The sequence below is a fragment of the Carettochelys insculpta genome, chromosome 5 (genome assembly GCF_033958435.1).
Source record: "Carettochelys insculpta isolate YL-2023 chromosome 5, ASM3395843v1, whole genome shotgun sequence".
NCBI lineage: Eukaryota > Metazoa > Chordata > Testudines > Carettochelyidae > Carettochelys > Carettochelys insculpta.
This window is the reverse complement of record NC_134141.1, coordinates 80590556-80605136: the sequence shown is the minus strand read 5'-3', so window position 1 is coordinate 80605136 and position 14581 is coordinate 80590556. Positions and strand designations below refer to the sequence as shown.

At 40.3% G+C, this 14581-nt stretch overlaps 1 protein-coding gene across 3 annotated transcripts in view; it reads left to right on the top strand.

Annotated features, from left to right (window-relative positions):
* XRCC4 (X-ray repair cross complementing 4) overlaps positions 1–14581 on the top strand; it is a 267010-nt gene that overhangs the window by 208003 nt on the left and 44426 nt on the right. Inside the window, exon 8 of one of the 3 annotated variants that reach the window (XR_012645755.1) lies at positions 6178–6307. The exons of the other annotated variants lie outside the window; for them this stretch is intronic. The gene's annotated coding sequence lies outside the window, so the exon portion shown is untranslated. The remainder of the gene's footprint in view (positions 1–6177; positions 6308–14581) is intronic. 3 annotated transcript variants of the gene reach the window in all.

Sequence of the window (14581 nt, the reverse complement as noted above, 5' to 3'; positions counted from 1 at the left end):
GATCTGCTGCTGACTGCAGAAGGAACACTGAAAGTAAAGTTCTAAGTCATTGTGCCAAGGAATGGGAACTGTGCGTACTGAGGCATAGACCTGGCACTGAAACACATGGTCTCAGTGCTAAAGAGCTGAGCTCCCATTGATTACGAAGAAGAAAATACAGACCCTTGTGTTTTTAAAATTACAGTATTGATGTCTTGTCTCTAAAGTTAGATTTCAAAATACAGGCAAGTTGCCACCAAGGCAAATTTCACTCTTGCAGAAGGGGGCCAGACAAGTATCATACCAACAAAACTGCAGTGGGCTGCATATGTGCTTGGTAACTTTGTTCCTGTTCACTAACCATGTAAGATGACACAGGGACCTGTCTTCAGTTCTCCTTGTTTCTATAGTAGCAAGCTATAAAAGCAATCAACTAAAAGCCCATAAGCTCTTGATGGTCATTAACGGAAACAAAAGCCACAGCTTTTAACATAGCCAACACAGCTGAAACTTCAGGTAAATAAAGGAAGAAGATCATAACTTGCTCTTTAGGAGCAATTAATAGTCCATTGATAACACACAATTTCCTTTCTTCTGGCCTGTGTGTTATTCTTCCTTTCCTTTTGGTTTTTAGACACATTGGCATGGGATGTAGAAATCGTGACACTTTTTTGTTTGTTCCTGACCTTCAGGCGAATAGTTTGTGTTGACCAGTGAGACAAAGGATAGCAGTTCTTGAGTTTCTCTCTACCCATTTTCCTTTACATTCTAGCTAATACTATTGATCTAAGCTTCCTGTAGGTACTGGTTGGAAAATTGTCATTTCGCCTCATACAACCACAAATGTTATTTTGCTTTAGTCAAAGTTTCAAAGTGTCAGGAAAGCTTGGCTGGTTATAGTCTCCAAAGTCTTAACTGGATTTTGAAAAGTAACAGCTGGATTTATTTCTACAAGTTAAAATACTTTGGCAAATCCATGGTTTCATTTCTAGCTCTTTGTTTGCACAGTGGACTGTTTTTTATTTAGTAGCATGCTGTAAAATTAGGGAACAATGTTGTTCATTTATCAATGATAAAATTAATTAGAGTACTGAAAGCAATAATTATAGTAGTAATACAAAACTAAATTTAATTCAGAAGAGTTTTAGTATGTAGCTTTATATTTATTTACAATCTTATCTTATTGACACACTTCAATAGCATTTTCTGGGTTCCATTACCTGATATAATGTTTGTGGTAGTTTCCTTCTATATTTACATGCTAGCAAATAGAAGCTAGAATGCTTCCTGTTGAAAGTTGTATCACAAACAAAAAATGTTGATTTCATACAGCCTCGCAACTTAAGATTGCTTGTTTGTCAGTCTCCTAAAAATCTGGGACTCAAAATATTCTCTTTTTATAGTAACACCATAGAACTAAAATGTTAACATTTATGTCATTATTTTCCTAATACTGTTCTGGAAAGAAGCCTTTGTTAAAACAGTAACTGAATTTAGAAATGACCCAATTATGGATTTTGAGTGTGAGTTTTCTAATGAGTAGAACTGAGGGGCAGCAGAGAAGTAGATGTCTGTTGCCTGGGGCAACATAAAGCCTCACATCTGTCTTGCCAAAATCTGAAATATACTCTGACAGGGCAAGTCTTATGAGTAGTAGTGGTCTATTTGGTATCAGTTTTCAATTTCTCTGGTCTTATTTTTTTATAGTCTCCCTTTGTAGCAGGCATGACAGGGTAGGAGATTTAAAAGCAAACCTCTAAGTAGAAAAAACACAGAGTGTTCATTTATTAAGGATATGTTTTTATGTCCAGTCTTGCAATTCATTTGGGCTTTACTCTGTTTGTATTTGCTCCTGGGTGGAGGCATATGACAATCCATTGTGCCCTTTCTCCGCCTTCCTGGCACATTGCTATTGATACATCAAAATGGGAAACATTACTTGCCATAGACGCAATTTTATTGTCAGAATTATTAGAGTTCTATGATAAAGGAGCAATGATTTATACACAACACCTGTCATGCTTCTCTAGAGACTAACATAAGGATTCACCTCTTGACTCCTGGTTAATAACAATGCTTACCACAGTTCTAGACAGAGTGACGTTCTAGACAGAGGATACTCTGGTACATCAAGACTCAGAATGAAAACTAATCACAACCTTAGATCAGAAAAGCCATGACTAGATTTGTCTAGATATGTTTCCTGTCAGCTAATCTTAGATATCAGCAGTCATTACAACCAATGTACCTATAAAAAGCTGCCTACTGTATGCCTTCTCCTGTGGCTTCAGTGCAATCTCTTGCTATCTCTATCCCTCTAGAACATGTGGATAATTGTTTTTTATGTTCCTCTTCCATTTCTAAAACCATCTGATGATTAAGTTTAGAGCACTGCAGAGACGGATCACACACCTTGTCTGAAAAGATGACTAAGACTGTGTGGCCTTCTGCTCCCCAAATGTTGGCATGAAATCTGTATGAGTCATTGTGGCTTACCACTGGAGCAAAAAAAGAGACCAACAGGAGACAGGACAATCTCGCCTCACTAGAGCATCCTTTATTTTCCTTAATTAGGAATCAAACATAAAAAGAGAGCCCCCCAAACTAGGGGGTTATCTTCACACCTTGAAAGAGAGTTACTATTTTTGATGCTGTTTCAGCAAATGCAGAGTTTAAAATGAAAACACAGTTACTTTTGTCAGTTCATCTGGCTGACAATGTCATGATACAAACATAATATCATGAGAAAAAGACCTCTCAACAGACATGCACTGACAAGCAGTATGTTTATTCTAAAGTCATTCTCCTTGGTATTAACAGTGAGTCTAGATAAGTTCATCCCACCCCACCCCATTCCCTCAGGGTGCAAGTTACCATAATCTTAAATCATATCATGGTTCTTTCTGTGAGTCATGTTCCAAATGCAGATCTAGCCCACACAGGGAAAAACTCGTCTTCCTATTTCAAAGCAGCATGAAGGGGAAAGCTGCAGTCAAATTCAAGACTGGTTTTGTTTTGTTTTGTTTCTATGCCAAAGAAATAAAACTGATCAGTCAGACCAGATGAAGTCTTTGCATTTCAAGATTAAATTTAGATTCACTAAAATCTTACCATAAATTTAATTGAACAACAATAAATGCTGGTGAACAAGAATTAATGCGAGAATAAAGAACATTTAGTCAGATTTCTGACATTTCATTTGGCTATTTTTAATCACTTTTTCTGATGACACTTGGACCCCTGCTAGCAGGGTTGATGGGGATGAAATGAATAAGAACAGATGAAAGAAAAGTAGATGTGGATGTGTCACTAAGGCTTTTGCAGGCTAAATCTTTAGAATATGCAAGGTGTTAACTGAAGTTCCAATTCTCCATTTGTTATGAAATGCACTTTATTAATATTCATTACGTGTGTGTGTGTGTGTGTGTGTGTGTGTGTGTGTAAAATCTGAACTATTACTAGCCTGTGACATCCATCCACATTTTCAGTAAAGGCCCTCAGCTAAGTTATAAACCTATCACACCATAGAACTGATTTTAGCAAAAATGAAATGAATTCCAGTGAAGACAAGAAGCAGAGACTAGGCTAAAATTATGCACAAGAACAAGATTAAACATTTCCAACAATGTTCTCATTATTTATGGCTTTTGTTAAACTGCCTACAACATAATTTAGTACTGCCCTGTGCTTTATGTAGTCATGTACACCAGTACAAACTGGAATAAAACAGCCAAATCAGAATGCATCTCTCTGCATGCACTAACCATTGCTATAAACGACTACGGAAGGTGTAGGGCAAAAATTAATCAGATGCATATCCTGATCATTTCATCTGTAAACCACATTTAGTTTGTCCAGGAATCTGGGAGCGCTCATCAACCCAGAAAGTGAGAAAGGATCCATCTGGATACCCCAAGAGACTGAGATCCTCTGCTTTACCATAAAACACAAACACCATGGGCATCAGCACTGCAGTCTTATACCATCTGTCCCACTGTGTACTGACATATTCAATTCTGAGATTTTTGTCTATTAAGGCTGCCAAGAAGTGTACCAGACAGTGTGACTATGATGGTAAATTTGGTTTCGTGACCATCTATTGAGATGGTCTAGGTTTGGAAAAATCAACTGTGACAACAACAAGAAGTCCTGTGGCACTTTATAGACGAACAAATTTATCAGAGCATAAGCTTTTGTGGGCAAATACCTACTTCATCAGATGCATGTCAGCTGTGACAGACTACTGGCCAGAGATCCTGAGCCAGAACTCTGTCACAGCAGCCAGTTCCTAAGAAGTAATGGGAGCTGGTTGAGGAAACCCAGGCCTCATGGCTGGCAGCTGTGTGCACCTGCAGCAGAGAGGTTATATAAGGCAGATGGTAGAGTGTAGAAAGGAGAGAGCAGGAATGGTAGACAGAGTAAGGGGAGGATCCAGGGCATGGAAGATTTTGGTCCCTGGTACTTGGCTAACCAGAGGGGGTTACTGTGATCAACTCTAAATAGCAGGTGATGAGACTTTCACACCTAATAAAAGCCCAAGTGCTGTAACTAGAGTGGTCTCCATTGTGCAGGTCTGTGGCCCAGGAGCATGAGAGGCCACCACACAGACAAAAGTTAATAAATTTTGTTGTGTAGCCAGCTGAGAGGGTTTGAGACTGTTATCGCAGATCTGCTTGTGTGTGTAAAACCCTCTTAGTCTTAGATCTGTGCCTTTTTTAACTACTTGAGAGGACACAAAAATACATGTTTTGCTACAGAAAATTAAAAGTTTTCTATTCGGTTCTATTCTACATGTGAAGAATTGGCCCCAACTTTTTATGGCTCAAGCTCTCCAGCATAAGTACCTGTCTAACATTATATACATAAACCATCCCATTGAGCTAAATGAGTGTGTGGGGAATCGTAAGGGGCTATACAGCCTATTCTGATCTATAGATTTTCTCCTGGTTTTGGATTGTGGTCGTACTGGCTAGAGAATCTGAAGAGGTTCTTTCCTTTGGTGTGATTAATATGACATATGAAAATTCATAGAATCATAAAATTGTAAGGAACCTCAGGAGGTCATCAAGTTCTGTCCCCTGCCCTCACAGCAGGACCAAGCATCATGTAGACCAGGAGTGGGCATTAAGCAGCCTAAATGCTGGACACAGTTCACCAGGGTTTGCTGCTAGTGGGCTGCCAGATGCTTTGCTGATGTGTGCATCTGCAGGTATTGATGGTCATAGCTCCCATTGGCTGTAGTTCATAGTTCCTGGTCAATGGGAGCTGCAGAAAATGGTGAAGACTTGGCCTCCAGTTCCTGCAGCTCCCACTGGCCAAGAACGGTTAACGATGGCCAACAGGAGCCGTGAGCAGCCATACCTGTGGGCTTGCAGCCAAACAGATGTCTGGCAGCCCACTGGGGCTAACCCAGGCAAAGCATGTCTGGACTGCAGAATGCTTATTGCCCACCCCAGATCTAGACCCTCAAGTAGCATGTCTAGATTAATAAATGTATTTGTTCCTATTTCTAACTTCAGATACAAGAACGGTACATGAGCATGAATAGGATATACATATTTAGTGGATTACACTAGGACCCATATTTGGGGTATTCCTGATTCAGGAATACCTGTGGTATGGACCCTGGCTGGGGAAAGAGGAAGTGCTTCTACACACTGCAACTCTCCTTTACTTCAAGCTAGGGGAACAGCAGTGCAGTGACATGCTGCTCCAAGGGCTTCCCCTCCCCCCATAGCAATAGGGTGTGGTGCTTGGGAGCAGTGAGGTCGCAGAGTCACATGTCCCCAAGAATGTGGCACCAGTCAAGTGCCCCACCCTCATTCCACTTCTGCCCTCTATGGTTTGAACAATTCTTTAATCCGACACACCCTGTTTCCCAGGGCTGCCCATTAAGGAGGCTCAAGTGTTCAACTTCTCTAATGATATGTTACAAGGAGTATTTTGCCTAAGACATAGTCAGTTTGTCCTATTCCTTTTCATAAGCATATTTCCGTAAAGAATATGGAGTGCAACATCACACTCTCCTGCTGCAGTTAAAGCCCATTGCTTGTACAATCATCTGAGGTTATGGAGAACAGTTTTTCTCCTTCCTCCTTGCGACAACATTTTAGGCACTTGAAAGCTGTTATCATGTCCCCTCACAGACTTCTCTTTTTCAGACTAAACAAACCTAATTCTTTCTATCTTTCCTCATAGGTCACGTTTTCTTAAACTTTAATCATTTTTGTTGCTCTTCTCTGGACTTTCTCCAATTTGTCCATATCTCCCCTGAAATGTGGTGCCCAGAACTGGACAGAGTCCTCCAGATGACACCTAGTAGAACAAGGTAGAGTGGAAGCATTACTTCTTGTCTCTTCCTTGCAACACTCCTGCTAATGCATCCCAGAACGATGTTTGCTTTTTTGTAACAGTGTCACAGTTGACTCATTTAGCTTGTGGTCCAGTATGAGCCCTATATCCCTTTCCCCACTACTCCTTCCTAGCAGTCATTTCCCATTTTGTATGGGTACAACTGATTGTTCCTTCCTCCTTTGCACTTGTCCTTACAGGATGAAATTCAATTTACCTCAGACCATTTCTCCAGTTTGTCCAGATCATTTTGAATTTTAATCCTATTATGCAAAGTACTTGTAACCCCTCACAACTTCAAATGTTCTGCAAACTTTATCAGGGCCCTCTCTGTGCCATTATTTAAATCATTGATGAAGATATTGAGCAGAACTGGGCCCAGAACTGATCCCTGCCGAACACCACTTGTTATGACCTTTGTGCATGACTGTGAACCCTTGATAACTTCTCTGTGGTAATGGTTATCTAACCAGTTATGCAGCAATCTTATCGGGGCATCCTTCGGATTTTTGGTGCACTGTGCAGTACTATTAAACGGGTGCCCAATGCTCAACGTGCTCATAGCAAAACAAACATGAGCTTACAATATTCGAAAACTTGCCACATTCACTTTCTTAAAACCCATTTAAACAAATTAAGGACATTATAATGATGATGGACTAAGGTTGGAGTAAAGAGGAGCTATAGAAAAATTCTGATTTACTGGCAGAGTCATTGAAATAGTATATTTTAAATCTGTCAACATAACATTTTATTGGAAATTACTGTGAAGAGGCATTGAAACAGTAATTTGTTTTTAATTAAAAACAATCATTCTAGCTCTTTGGCTGCAAAATCAATATTAATGTCATCATATGACAAAGATAAAGTGATGTCTTGTTCGACTGTAAGAATAACCAGACCAGTCAAGCATTCCTGACTCACTGAAGAATGAAGATAGGATGTAAAGAGCTTTCATTTTGAGAAATTCCATTCTCCTGATGCTACTGTTACAGGAAATGTTAGTAGAATGTGAGTGGCAGTGTATACATTTAGGATATATGTCAGCAGGTTTGGTGGTATGAATGAACTGTACAATATCCATCATCGGCTTTGCATGTGGCAACATTGATGACAATGTATTCTATTCTTCATACAGTTCAAGTCCCTTTAAATCAAAACTGTCACCATGTTTCAGGAGGTTCTGTAGATTCTTCCACTGTCATTAGTTGCTCTTGTGTAGTGGGTGTCAGTCAATGTTAATTATACCTCTATATCAACCTTATACTGTAAAAAGATCAATTGCACCCAGTTAACTCTTAGTAACCATGTATTTACTTTATAAAAGTTGGACAAAACACTGTGAAAACATAAGCCATTGGCCGTCCAAACTCTGGACTGGCAAAAACTATACTGACTCACTGAAAAAACAAGGGACTCTTAGTACAACATATAATCACTCAATACACTCGTATTGTGATAAACATATGGCAGTTGTCAGAGCATTCTATTTAGTGGTAACAGTGTTATAGGAAAGCCTATCAACATTTTTTGTTCATCTGATGAAACTGGCTCTCTCCCTCTCCCCATATCAAACTTGTCACAAATAACTGTCAACTTTATTTTTTTTTATTTTTGGGTAAGGTTTTGGTTTTTTTTTTTAAAACATTGATATTGGCTTCAGTATTGTTAGCAAGCATTTTTGGCAAACAAAGCTGTTCAATGACAATCTCTCGTGATTTTGTTTAACATAGCTAAAACCACCAGGATTCCCCCACCACTCCTCCAAAAAATGGTCCATTTTGAACCCAGTGCAAAACAAAAGGTTGAAAAAATATAAAGAAGAGAAAATAATCCACGATAAAAAAAAAAAATAGCTCTGATCTGATCATCATGTTCTATTCCTAACAATTTATTCAAGCTGAAGGTTGATCAGTGGCATTGCTGTAAACTGTTTTCGTGCTTGGCTCGTTCCTGATCAGCTGGTCCAGCTATTGTAGGAGAGGAGATCGGAGGAAAACCATAGGACACCAAAATCCACGTCTTAGATTGCAGTGTTCCAAAAGCAGCAGCGATCCATTAGGTCACGTCACAATACTGGGCACCACTGCCAGTACCACAGTGAAGGGCGGCATCTTGGGGATGGGCATTGTAGGGCTGCAGCTGCTCCTCCTGCCCCATGCAGTGAGTGGGGGAGAAGGTGTAGCAGGAGGTATTGAGGCAGTAGGGGAACAGGAGGCATTATGGAGGCGGGGAGGCAGTGAGAAAGGATGGGAACAGGTCAGTGAAGAGGATGAGGGGTGAGGGGTAATGGAGACAGTGCAGGGATGAAGGGTTACAGCGGAAGAAGACAGTGGGGGCAGGGAAGTAGTACATGGGGGTAGGGAGACAGGAGGATGACAGTGTGGGGGCAGGGCAGGGCAGGGCAATCAGTGAGTGAGGGACAGGAAGGGGAAACAGTGAGAGAGAACAGGAACAGGAGGGTTGTGGGGAGGTTGAAGGAAGACTGGTATGGGATAGCAAGAAGGTTGAGGAGGAAAAGGAACGGGGACAGTGGGTGCAGGGGAGGCAGGGAGAGGGAGGTCAGGAGAACGGGGTGATGGGTGGACAGGGATGGAGGTATTGAGGAGGGACAGTCTGGATGTGATTTCCAAGTTAGCACTTGGAGCATACTGCTTGTCAGCCAGCCAGCCAAAGCACCAGGACCAGAGCTGATCAGACAGCCCCTCCACCTTCACGAGGAGTTGGGAATCCTTGCCCCCTACAAGGTGGCTGCTTCTCAGTGGTGGGGGAGGAATTATGGGACTGGGCTTCACTGGGGCCCATGGAGGGCAAGTCTCTGCACGTCTTGCTCTGCAGCAGCCCCAGCCCAGTGCATGAACCATGCAGCCCCTGACTTGAAACGGACAGGCACTAGGGCCAGTTGATAAAACTTCCTGCAGGTGTAGAAGACTGCAGTGTGCTGCCTGGCTGCTGGACTCTCTCCCTAGAGACTGACAAGGACAGGGGAGAGAGACTCTAAGTGATGGGTTGGATGTTCCTCAGTCCCCACTTCACCCCTTCCCAGAGACCCATCCTCAGCCAGTACATTCAGATTCCCTCCCTTCCCAGCTTTTACCTAAGTGCTTTGAATGCTGTCCCTCCTGTCCAGCTGCATGGTGCTCCCAAATGCCCTGAGGTCCCACACAGTTGCATAGTTTTGTATTGGTAGGGATGGCCCTGTGCCTTATAGTAGCTCCATCTAGGTCGCATTTCCCTGGTTTTTAAAGAGAAGATTGTGCAAGACTGTACCAAATGGCTTACTAAAGTCTACATATACTGCAGCGACTGCTTCCCTCTTATCCACAAGGCTTGTAATCCTGTCAAAGAAAGCTATCATGTAACGTGATACAGGATTCTCTGAAAGAAGCCATGTAAGTGATATTATGCAGTAGTATTATCTGTGTAGAGTTTAACTTCCTGTCATTTTATCTATCTATACCATTTGGATAATACAAAACATCTTTTGTTGAAACCGTGGAATTAGGAGATATCTGACTTTATTTAGTCCGTACGTGCTGATTTGGCTTGATCCTTAGCTAGTGCTAATCTCTGTGGCAACAGTGAAGTCAACATAAATACATCTTCGTGAAGATAATTTAAAACAATTTATCAATAGAGAAGATGGAGGATGCCATCAGAGATTGCCTGGGGGATTAGATAAAACTGGTGTTTTTCATACTTTCACAATGTTCTCACATTTATTTATCTTAATAGAGTTGCACCAGTATTCATGGCAATGTACAAGCAGAAAAGAAGATAAAATATCTTCATAGTACTACATCTACCATATATTTGAGAATGTTTGTCACTGAGTCTGTATGTGCATCTTTCTGCCTTTCTGACTCTTCAAGAAGTCCTCCTGCATGGTAAGAGCTAGGGCTACCAAAATCAGTATACAGCTTCCCCTTATCAGAACTTAAAGCAAGGTGGAGGTTGGTTGTGCCAGAAAAATGGGGCGTGACTGGAATGGGATTGCTTTTCAGAAAACAGGCAGCTGAAAGGGGTTGGTTGGGGGCAATCTCCCTTTGGTACTGTCCCAGCCTCCCAAGCCTTCCTCCTCCCAGGTGCTCTTTAGTGAAGGTGAGGGGCTGCAGCTCCCTGCTCCCAGATTTGTACGAAAAGATTGCTGGCCGTTCTCCTTCACCAGGAAGTGAGGGTAGAGTGGACAGGGGGACCTGCACCTTTCTCCCAGCTATGCCCCGTGAAGCTGCAATGGCCAAGGAGAGGTGCTTCTCACCTGTGGCGAGAGATGGCTGGGGCAGTCCTCTCTTCCTAGGGCAGCTTGCATACTAAACCCCTCATCCCCAGCCCCACCGCAAAGCAATGAAGAAAAACAAAAATTGAGTTAAAAACTTGAACAACACCAGGTAAATCTACTATATGTTAATAGAGCAGATGCCACTCTTTATTCTCACTCTCTTTCTCTTGGACTACTTTATTTCCTTGATCGTTGCCCTACAGATCATTGTTAATATTTCATGTCTTCACTCTGTGAATCCCTTGAACAATCTGAATTGATATCTGTGAATTCATGTGGATTTAGCCTGTCTTGCTATCTGCAAAGCTGTGCATACATCAACACTAGATTTCAGGGCACGGTTTGAAATTTGTAGATAATTCCATCTTTAATTTGAGGGGGGAAGTGTGTCTCCGGGTCCAAGTGGGAGTTTGAGTGGGTTATAGAAACCTGAAAGTCCTGGAAGTTTAACCCTGAATACTAATACATATGTCTATATTTTTTCATAAAAAATCTGAGTATAAAGGAATGGTCCAAGTAGTCCATTAGCTCCACTGCCTTAAGAGACGGTTAAGGCTCATGCTGCACTGCTGTGAATGTTTTTTAGCCTGCCAAAGCCAAATATTGGATGCAATATGTGACAAAGGCTCAAAATGATGGGCACAAAAATGTTATTCATGTAAACATTCTTCATGTTGTCAGAGTCAGGGGGTTATTATAACTCTCTCTAACCTCTCCTTCTTGATTCTGAATTGCTGATGTAAATAATTTGCGTTTAACTCACTTGTCTTTGCGTGTAAAATGAGCAATGCCTAAAATGAAGGGCATTGACAAGTACATTTGTGAGGTATTTGCCAAAGACTGGAATTTTGCTGCAGTAAAAAAGAGGAACTTAAGGATTCTGAGCCTATACATTTATAGTCCCTCCCTCAAAAACATTCCTGTTAACATTTAAAATAACAAATTAGAAAATGTGTAACACAAAGTATTTTCAGAGAAAACTTCCTTTCAGGAGAAAGGTCCTTTTTCATACTTGTCCAACAGATAATTGTTTCCTTGTCTTTATATTTCCTTAAAGTTTTTCCTATGTGATTTGTTTGCTTAGTTTTCTTACAAACTAATAAATAAAAGGAAACGTTGTTTACCTATTTATGGTCTGCGGTTGGGGGAATGGGCAATAAGTGACCTGTGGACCGGGATACCACTTCCTGCAGCTGTCATTGTCCAGGAATGGTGAACCCCAAGTGGGAGCTGCAAGCAGCCATACCTGTTGACTCACAGGTACACAAATCCTCTGGTGGCCCACCAGGGGCTAACCCTGTGAGCTGCATACTGCCTGTGGGCCACTTATTGCCCACCCCTGCTCTATAGAATCTAGGGACTCATCGAGTTAGAATTATATGTGATACAGTGTGAGTATATAGTTAAGTTATAGTGGGTATTAAACATATTTGGTCACTGCATAGGTAGTTTCTGTTAGATTCTCTATGGTACAATCCTGGTTCATCAAATGAAAGAAAAGGCATTTTGTACAGGAGACTCAGTAGTATTCCTTTCCCCCACCCCCAACTATTATAAATTCCTGTGGTCATACATTGTCTTTTCTCCTTTTTAAAATAAGTGTGTGTTCATTCTGGCATTAATTTTCAATGTAGTGCATAGAGTACTGATTTTAATGGGGGAGACATAGCTAATATAATCTTCTGATATGCAGTGAAAAGCCAGGGGCAGATTATTATAAATCCTTAGTGTGGTATCCCATTTTTAGAAAAACTCAGGTCTGATTTAGGCACCTAACTAAGTGGCCAGATTCTCAGCAGATCTCAGCAGCTTGGCTGTGAAGCAGTCTGGCCACTTCAAGGCCTAACTATGAACTGAGAGTGGATTGTTTGTTTGTTTGGTTTGAAAATCTAAAAACAAGAAAACATAATACAGCACTCTTTTGAAAATCTGACCTCTACAGATTTTAAATGTTTGCTAATTTCATAGAAAAAGTGTTGTCAGGTTTCTTTACTACAACTCTGCAAAGAATATTCTTCATTGTTCAGTTCTGGCAAATACGGGAGCTTCTAAAACATAAGGATTCAGTAATAGAAAAAAAATTATATCCTGTAAGTCTCGGTCCAAAATCTACATTTTAAAGTGTTGGAATACAATAATAAAGTAGTGCGAATATAACTCTGTCCAAGGACTTTAGATTTATGTAATAATAGTGAGAGATGTTTTTCAGGGTAAGACTCTATAGAATTAATTCATAAATTATGAACTGTCTCTTCAATATCAGCTCTCACGGTGCAGTACTGTACTGATACTGAATACTGTAATCTCTAAGAAACATGTCCATCTAATTCCATCTGGGTTACATTTAGATTTAACTGTCAATGAGATTGCTCATTTTAGTAAACGTCACAGTTGGGAGGGGTTGCAAGCCTGGGATATAAATTAAGATGAGAACAGACAGGAAAAGATCACAACTTGAAAAGGATAAAGATAAGGAAGAAGACAGTGTACTATACGATATTTATTTTTACTGGCTTAACTTAAAATTTGCACAATAAAAACTGTAAAAGTCAAGCATTTGAAATAAGAGGTAATTGAAGATAATGGATGTCCTTTTGTACTCTGTATATACTCTTTTGTATATTGTGAACACTGCTGGTTAACATTTTGAGACCGAAGACAGAACAAGCTAGTGAATGGAACTACATAAGGCCACCTCATGTCAATAGTTTCATTTGCTCATTTGCATGATAGCTAGGAAGACTGTTTATTACTTGGAAAGCTGGGACGGAACTGAATCATGCAGCCAAAATATTGACAATAATGATGAATTTAGGGGCTAGCACTAGAGAAGGAACTGGAAAACGTGAAAGAGCAGAGTGCTTTTTTTGGAATGAGGGCTGCTGGTGCTGTACCCCCTCTCCTACCCCCATCTTAAAATAGTAAGAACAAATAAATATATGGTTTCTATTTTCAGCACCCTCAATACAAAAATTGTTCCAGTACCCTTATGTGTAAGATTGGCTACTAAAATAAAATGTTGATGCCACTGAAGGAATATAAAAATAATATAAATTGCCCCTGTGAAAAACATTAGACTTTGTTCATCAGAATATAAAAAATCAACTGCCAGGGTTCTTTCACTGTCAGAGTAAATCATCTATAAAATGTATGGCTGTGCTGGAAAGAGTTTTCATTGATGTGGTGTGTACAGCTGGTCTAGTGTAATTTGGTGTCCATGGCAAATTTAATGTATGTATTGAATGAAGACTGCCCCAGCATATCTAGTATTAATCAGTCTCTCTCTGCTCAATAATATCCCCCTTTTCACAATAATATATATTAGCTCAGATGAGGGTAAGCATAAAAGACTCAGTTCACTGTTATTTCCTGATTAACTGTGAGGCCATGAAAAAGGCTGTAAATTTAATCCTTTCATTTTTTGAGTCCATAGTGCTTAATTTTGATCCACATACAGCCCCTGGAAAAAAGTGGAGTGTTTTTTGTCTGAAGTTAGTTGGGAAGGTTCTGTTTCAAATATTGGCCTTATTGTTGGTTGGTTGGTTGGTTGATTTTTATTTTTGTAATTAGGCTGCTTAACAGCTACACACATGTGCAGACTTGTTATTCAACTGGAATTTACAAGTTGTTTGACACAATTATTTAACGCTATATTATTTTACCCAATCTGAAATCACCCTTGTGATAGAGAACAGAATGTTCACCCAGGGCTTATTGAATACATTTATATGATATAGTTTTAGTAAAGTTTGGGAAATATTTCTTCATCAAATAAGATAATAAAATGACGTTTGGAAACTTTCTGTCACTTTCACAAACCAGATTAGTCTGTGACTGTTGAATGAGAGGTAGAAGGTTGAAGCGTCTTCTGAATTATGGCAGATAAATCATACCTTAAAATAAATTTTCAGCATAGGCTAAGGCACAGCTTCTCATATAGTTCATTGCAGTTGTGTCCTGAATTTCCCATCT